Genomic DNA, 8,488 nt, shown 5'->3' with positions numbered 1-8,488 from the left:
TATATCATGAGGATTCTGGAGCTTATTATATTTGCACAAAAAAGTTAACAATTTTCGAACATTATCGAACTTTTTTTGCAATTTCATTTTTTTAGAAGGTGTGCAAAAATTTAAAAACACGCGTTCAGTATTCTAGGTTAAAAACCCAGTTAAAAGGACATTTTTAAAAAATAATAAAAGCCATTTCTTTTTTCAAGGATTTATACAGTATCCCCAAAAATAAAATTACTTAAAAGTTGTATTAAACTATTTTTGAGGCTATTGTAAACATTTTCAACTACTTTACGATACACTCCTTAGCTCTTTACCACAGCGGGTTAAGAACAACAGAATATCCTGAAGATTCAGGTTTCTGAAGCCAGTTTCACTTAATAAGTGTTTACCGAATACTCGGAAACGCAGTTGCGCAAAAACTGGACAGTTTCATATCAAATGATACGAAGTTCCATAATCGGATTCACAGCTATCACAGGCAAATGAATCAGCTTGCTGAATATTCGCCATGTGATAACTGAGTCGGCAGTGGCCAGTCAATGCTTTGACCAGCATGCTGCAATTCTGCTTAGACAGATTAGTTAGATACTTCGCCACCCGTAGAGATGGCTCAGCACTATACAATTTGGTTTGACGACATGACTCCAAACTATTCCAATATTGTCTGTGTTGAGTGACAGCCCAGGTGTGAATCTGAAGCTTAATCCAACACTTCGAAATCGTAATAGCTGGTTCAGGGCCAATGAAGTCATGTGATGCTCCAGAGCGAGCTAGCTCATCAGCCAATTCATTTCCAGCGATGGAAGAATGACCAGGTACCCATAGAAGGTGAACAGCGTTTGCTGAATTCAGCTCCTCGATTTGAGTTCGACAAGCGATAACTATCTTCGACCTGGAGTTGGCCGAAGCAAGTGCTTTAATAGCAGCCTGGCTATCTGAACAGAAGTATATTACTTTGCCCATTACGTGCTGCTGAAGTGCTGAATGCACTCCGCACATAAGAGCAAAGATTTCGGCCTGAAAAACGGTGCAGTGTCTACCAAGTGAATAAGACTGATACAGCCTTAGCTCACGAGAATAAACACCAGCACCTGCTCGACCTTCGAGAAGGGAGCTATCAGTGTAACATAAGATGCCGTCTGAAATACTTTTTTCCAGATAACCAGATGTCCACTCTTCCCGGGAAAGGAATTTCGTGGAAAATGTCCTATATGGAAAATTACAAGCAATTGTAAGATCACTTGGAGCAAGGACAATTTTGTCCCAATTCACCAAAAGTGGAAACAACGAGGTGTGTGTTGATGTGCGGTTCACAGGAGTTTCCTCTAGTAGACCGAGTACCCGTAACCGGTAAGTGCAAGAAAGGGCTTCTTGTTTGAGATGAATGTGTAGTGGGGCAACGTCAAAGAGAACTTCTAGCGCTGCCGTAGGAGTTGAAGAGAACGCTCATATGTTGCTCATCGAAAATTTCTGGAGAGCATAAATCATAACCCCGAAATTATGCTCAGTGTTCGATTCTTTCGCGCATTGGTGACAGTTGCCTGAACGGCAGTTAAAAAAATAACTTTGTTGATTGCGGCAGCGTTCGTCGGTCGGGAAAATGATAAAAATTGCGCGTTTCAATTATGTAGTTAAAACCGTAACAACCTGGTAAGAACCATTTCAGTCGTTCCGTCGTCCGACCCGTCAGCTCCTCGCCGCTGCTACTGGCCAATAAGTCCGGTTCGTTCTCGTCGTACCGTTGCCCGAACCAGTCATCTCCAAAACAGTGTCCGATTCCGTTAAGTTTGGCCTCATCGTGTCGGTGAGTCATTTTAATTTTAATTTGATTTATTTTTCATTTAATTATTATTTAATTTTAAATAAATTTTAATCAAATTTTAATAAAATTTTAATTAAATTTTCATTAAATTTTATTAAAATTTTAACAAAATATTAATAAAATTTTAATAAAACTTTAATAAAATTTTAATAAAATTTTAATTAAACTTCAATTAAATTTTAATTAAATTTTCAATTTTTTTTTTAATTTAAATAAAATTTTAATAAAACTTTAATAAAATTATAATAAAATTGTAATAAAATTTAAATAAAATTTTAATAAAACTTTAAAAAAAATCTAATAAAATTTTTATAAAATTTTAATTTAATTTAATTAAAATTTTAAAAAATTTTAATAAAATTTAAAAAAAAGTAATTTAATTTTAATAAATTTAATTTTAATAAAATTTTAATAAAATTTTAATTAAATTTTAATAAAATTTTAATAAAATTTTAATTAAATTTTAATAAAATTTGAATAAAATTTTAATTTAATTTGAATTCAATTTCAATCCAATTTTAATTATATTTTAATTAACTTTAATTAAATTTTAATTAAATTTTAATTAAATTTTAATTAAATGTTAATTAAATTTTAATTAAATTTTAAATAAATTTTATTTTAATTTTAATTTAATTTTAATTTTAATTTAATTTTAATTTAAATTTAATTTAATTTTAATTTAATTTTAATTTAATTTTAATTTAATTTTAATTTAATTTTAATTTAATTTTAATTTAATTTTAATTTAATTTTAATTTAATTTTAATTTAATTTTAATTTAATTTTAATTTAATTTTAATTTAATTTTAATTTAATTTTAATTTAATTTTAATTTAATTTTAATTTAATTTTAATTTAATTTTAATTTAATTTTAATTTAATTTTAATTTAATTTTAATTTAATTTTAATTTAATTTTAATTTAATTTTAATTTAATTTTAATTTAATTTTAATTTAATTTTAATTTAATTTTAATTTAATTTTAATTTAATTTTAATTTAATTTTATTTTAATTTTAATTTTAATTTAATTTTAATTTAATTTTAATTTAATTTTAATTTAATTTTAATTTAATTTTAATTTAATTTTAATTTAATTTTAATTTAATTTTAATTTAATTTTAATTTAATTTTAATTTAATTTTAATTTAATTTTAATTTAATTTTAATTTAATTTTAATTTAATTTTAATTTAATTTTAATTTAATTTTAATTTAATTTTAATTTAATTTTAATTTAATTTTAATTTAATTTTAATTTAATTTTAATTTAATTTTAATTTAATTTTAATTTAATTTTAATTTAATTTTAATTTAATTTTAATTTAATTTTAATTTAATTTTAATTTAATTTTAATTTAATTTTAATTTAATTTTAATTTAATTTTAATTTAATTTTAATTTAATTTAAATTTAATTTTAATTTAATTTTAATTTAATTTTAATTTAATTTTAATTTAATTTTAATTTAATTTTAATTTAATTTTAATTTAATTTTAATTTAATTTTAATTTAATTTTAATTTAATTTTAATTTAATTTTAATTTAATTTTAATTTAATTTTAATTTAATTTTAATTTAATTTTAATTTAATTTTAATTTAATTTTAATTTAATTTTAATTTAATTTTAATTTAATTTTAATTTAATTTTAATTTAATTTTAATTTAATTTTAATTTAATTTTAATTTAATTTTAATTTAATTTTAATTTAATTTTAATTTAATTTTAATTTAATTTTAATTTAATTTTAATTTAATTTTAATTTAATTTAAATTTAATTTTAATTTAATTTTAATTTAATTTTAATTTAATTTTAATTTAATTTTAATTTAATTTTAATTTAATTTTAATTTAATTTTAATTTAATTTAATTTTAATTTAATTTTAATTTAATTTTAATTTAATTTTAATTTCCCTGGCCAAGTTCGCAGGGGTTGACGGTATTAAAGTGAAGGAGTTTCATTTTGATTATTGTAATGTAGTGTTCTTTAGTGAAACATATCACCTTTTTAACACTTTAATGCGCCTCCAACGGTTCATCACGAACCGGCTGCTGCAGATGGAGTATATGCATCAGACATGCTCGATAAACACGGAGGATCCGCCAGGGCTCAGTAGAGTCTATTCCCAAGCAATAGTTCCAAGTCGGTTGGATTTTAGAAGGTTTTGATGATCGTTACAAATCCTAATAAAAGTAATATAGGATTTGTGACAGGTTTTGGAACCTTTAACAGCCAGCTGACTTCAAAATGTTGTTTGGGCTCTATTTCCCACGTTTCTCGGTTGATTTTGATTAGTAATTTATTAATGTCATAGTAGCTTTTTTTACCATATTAGTTGGTCATATTTTCTTTTTTTCGATTTTTTACCATATTAGTTGGTCGTATTTTCTTTAAATAATGCAATTAAAATCAACCGACGAATTAATAGTGGGAAGGAGATTTGCAGCACTTAATTGTGCTGATAGATTCGAAGCTAACGTGCGAACATTTAAACGCATTGTTGACATCAATGCGTTCGACGTGACATTTCGGACAAAAGCTGACTGCTTTTTATTAACTGAACAACGTTACTTTTGTATGACTAGGTTGACATTTCTAGGCCACGCATGAGAAAATGACATGGTTTATCGAGGTAGGACCGATAGGACAGAACGAATTTGAATATTTTTCATAGTATTTGTAGGGGGATGAATACATAATAGTTGACAAGCAATTTTTGTTTTATTACAATCAACTGATCAACTTGGCGAGGCTTGCTTACATAACAACTGACAATAAAGAAACCTATTTTCCTTGAGTTTCTACGCAATGGACAGCCGACCAAACACACGTGTTTTCGTTAATCTCCTAGGCATTATTAAGACATGACGTATGTGCATGACGAAACAACTAGCAGGACACAGTTCCAGACGTCTTTTTTTAATAACGACATTCAGCATATTTCCAATAAAACTACACTTCAATAAAGCAAAGCCTAAGCTGCTATGATAGAACAGATCAGAATGACTTAATTGACTATTACCTTGGAGATCTACTTCGAATAACTGACAAATTGACAAGAACCTAACTAAATACATGGACCATACTACAAAAAAACAATTGAAAAAAAGAAAAAAAAGGGGAAACTTTTATTAAAACTATTTTTGTTCAACGCAGGCCAAAACAGTGTCGACTTGGGCCACGCACGCCTACGTACTTCTGTGTGTTGAAACAAAAATAGAGGCTCCTAGAAGCAAATGTGCGGTGTAGAACATAAGCACAGTGTTGCTACCGCCGTAATCACTTTGAAAAAAAAAAAAAAAAAAAAAAAAAATTTTAATTTAATTTTAATTTAATTTTAATTTTATTTTAATTTTATTTTAATTTAATTTTAATTTAATTTTAATTTAATTTTAATTTAATTTTAATTTAATTTTAATTTAATTTTAATTTAATTTTAATTTAATTTTAATTTAATTTTAATTTAATTTTAATTTAATTTTAATTTAATTTTAATTTAATTTTAATTTAATTTTAATTTAATTTTAATTTAATTTTAATTTAATTTTAATTTAATTTTAATTTAATTTTAATTTAATTTTAATTTAATTTTAATTTAATTTTAATTTAATTTTAATTTAATTTTAATTTAATTTTAATTTAATTTTAATTTAATTTTAATTTAATTTTAATTTAATTTTAATTTAATTTTAATTTAATTTTAATTTAATTTTAATTTAATTTTAATTTAATTTTAATTTAATTTTAATTTAATTTTAATTTAATTTTAATTTAATTTTAATTTAATTTTAATTTAATTTTAATTTAATTTTAAATTAATTTTAATTTAATTTTAATTTAATTTTAATTTAATTTTAATTTAATTTTAATTTAATTTTAATTTAATTTTAATTTAATTTTAATTTAATTTTAATTTAATTTTAATTTAATTTTAATTTAATTTTAATTTAATTTTAATTTAATTTTAATTTAATTTTAATTTAATTTTAATTTAATTTTAATTTAATTTTAATTTAATTTTAATTTAATTTTAATTTAATTTTAATTTAATTTTAATTTAATTTTAATTTAATTTTAATTTAATTTTAATTTAATTTTAATTTAATTTTAATTTAATTTTAATTTAATTTTAATTTAATTTTAATTTAATTTTAATTTAATTTTAATTTAATTTTAATTTAATTTTAATTTAATTTTAATTTAATTTTAATTTAATTTTAATTTAATTTTAATTTAATTTTAATTTAATTTTAATTTAATTTTAATTTAATTTTTTTAATTTAAATTTAATTTTAATTTCCCTGTCCAAGAGTGATGGGTTTGACGATGGCTTATCAAGCGTCGTTATATAGTGAAAATGTGTTTAAATAATTTTAATTTTAGTCTTTTATAATTATAGATTAGCTAAATTAAATATAGTAACGAAAATTAGTGAAATAGTAAATGGAATAGTATTTGAAAGTAACTAGGTTTTGAATTAAAGCATTTCTGTACAAAATTAAACTAAAATAGAATCTGAATAATCATACCATTGCTTTATTGACTTTAATTTAAACGCTTGATTTGTCATGCCTCCAGCATACGCTTAATCGCTGTCGCATGATCTAACAACAGTTGATTACGCGCAGTGCTGGGGGGACCGACAGGGCTTATTACCAGTCTATACTAACCCTCTAACTACTAACAAGACTGGAAAGCCAACGATCACTCATTGCACTTTTGATAGTAGTATTAGTAGTAGTAGTTAGTAGTAGTAGTAAGAGTAGTAGTAATAGTAATAGTAGCAGCATTTTATTAACAAGTTGATTCGTACTATTCTTTTTCACTTCTTCGAAATTATTTTTATAGCAACTATAAACTCAGGAGTGGATAGCATAACGACATTGATTGCAGCAGGGTCCAACCTTATTATGTAATGCAAGAGTGCATGTGGGATGTCTCTGCATTACTTATATCTTCTAATTAAGACAGGGCAGGGTGATAAGAAAATCGCATTAGTGAATGAACAATTTAGAATCTAAATTTTAGATGTTGAATGCTGTTCATAGTAACAAGAAACTATATTTAAAACTGAATATAAATTATGCTCTCTATGATGCTCAACAATGCTATAAACAGAATACTAAAATTTCCGGGCCGCCATTTTGTGGAGTTTGGCGGCCCACTGTCTTCTTGTCATTTCAGGTTCATTTTCTACAACGCGTGGCTACAAAGAGTGAACAATACCATCGTCTAGGAAGCATTTTGGAGCTAAATTCGGTGAGTCTGTTCCATTATATGTACGCTGTCATTATTTTAAATTCACCATGGATAGTTGCGGCCTTTTTTTACATGCATATTGTTATGCATCTGTTTGTGCACATTTGTTGTTACCCATCTTTCGTGTATTTACTCAACTAGCACTGTAAAGTTCGTCACTTCGAGTGTCGGCCTAAATTCTTAGTATTCATTTCATTGAAACTACTATTGTTGTACAGTCCACATATTTGATGTTGCCACGATGGGAGAGCACGTTGAGCACCGGTTTGTCCACATTTGCTAGAGCTTTTGGCTGGGGGTGGGTCTGGTTTGCAGGTTTAGCGGGGGCCTACCACAATTTGGGAGTGTGAGGGGGGGGGGATCTCTGCAGTGAACTCACTACTCATCAATTCCGTGGGGTATCTAGAAGACAATTGACAATAAGATTGGGAAAAAGCTTGCAGTTGGGAACTAGACTAAAATAGTGGCCGATAGAAAACAACGCGCTGGACAGCATTATTATTCATTTTTTTTTTTAATATTTACCCATAGGTTTTTCGCCGGTTGGCAGTATAGTATTTAGCTGTGTACGAAGATACGGATTAGTTGGTGTACAGATGACAGGGTTCTCACGGGAAGTGCTTCAAGCGAGGCTTACATAACAACTGACAATAAAGAAACCTATTTTCCTTGACTTTCTACGCAATGGACATCTGACCGAACACACGTGTTTTCGTTAATCTCCTAGGCATTATTAAGACATGACGTATGTGCATGACGGAACAACTAGCAGGACACAGTTCCAGACGTCTCTTTTTAATAACGATATTCAGCATATTTCCAATAAAACTACACTTCAATAAAGCAAAGACTAAAGCTGCTATGATAGAACAGATCAGAATGACTTAATTGACTTATTGACTACATATTGGAGATCTACTTCGAATAACTGACAAATTGACAAGAACCTAACTAAATACATGGACCATACTACAAAAAAAAAACAATTGACAAAAAGAAAAAAGGGGAAACTTTTATTAAAACTATTTTTGTTCAACGCAGGCCAAAACAGTGTCGACTTGGGCCACGATATGCCTACGTACTTCTGTGTGTTGAAACAAAAATAGAGGCTCATAGAAGCAAACGTAGGGAAAGGGTGCGGTGTTAGAACATAAGCACAGCGTGCTACCGCCGTAATCACTATGAAAAAAAAAAAAAAAAAAAAAATTTAATTTAATTTTAATTTAATTTTAATTTAATTTTAATTTAATTTTAATTTAATTTTAATTTAATTTTAATTTAATTTTAATTTTATTTTAATTTAATTTTAATTTAATTTTAATTTAATTTTAATTTAATTTTAATTTAATTTTAATTTAATTTTAATTTAATTTTAATTTAATTTTAATTTAATTTTAATTTAATTTTA

The sequence above is a fragment of the Aedes albopictus genome, chromosome 2, assembly GCF_035046485.1.
Source record: "Aedes albopictus strain Foshan chromosome 2, AalbF5, whole genome shotgun sequence".
NCBI lineage: Eukaryota > Metazoa > Arthropoda > Insecta > Diptera > Culicidae > Aedes > Aedes albopictus.
Note: the sequence above shows the minus strand (reverse complement) of the source record.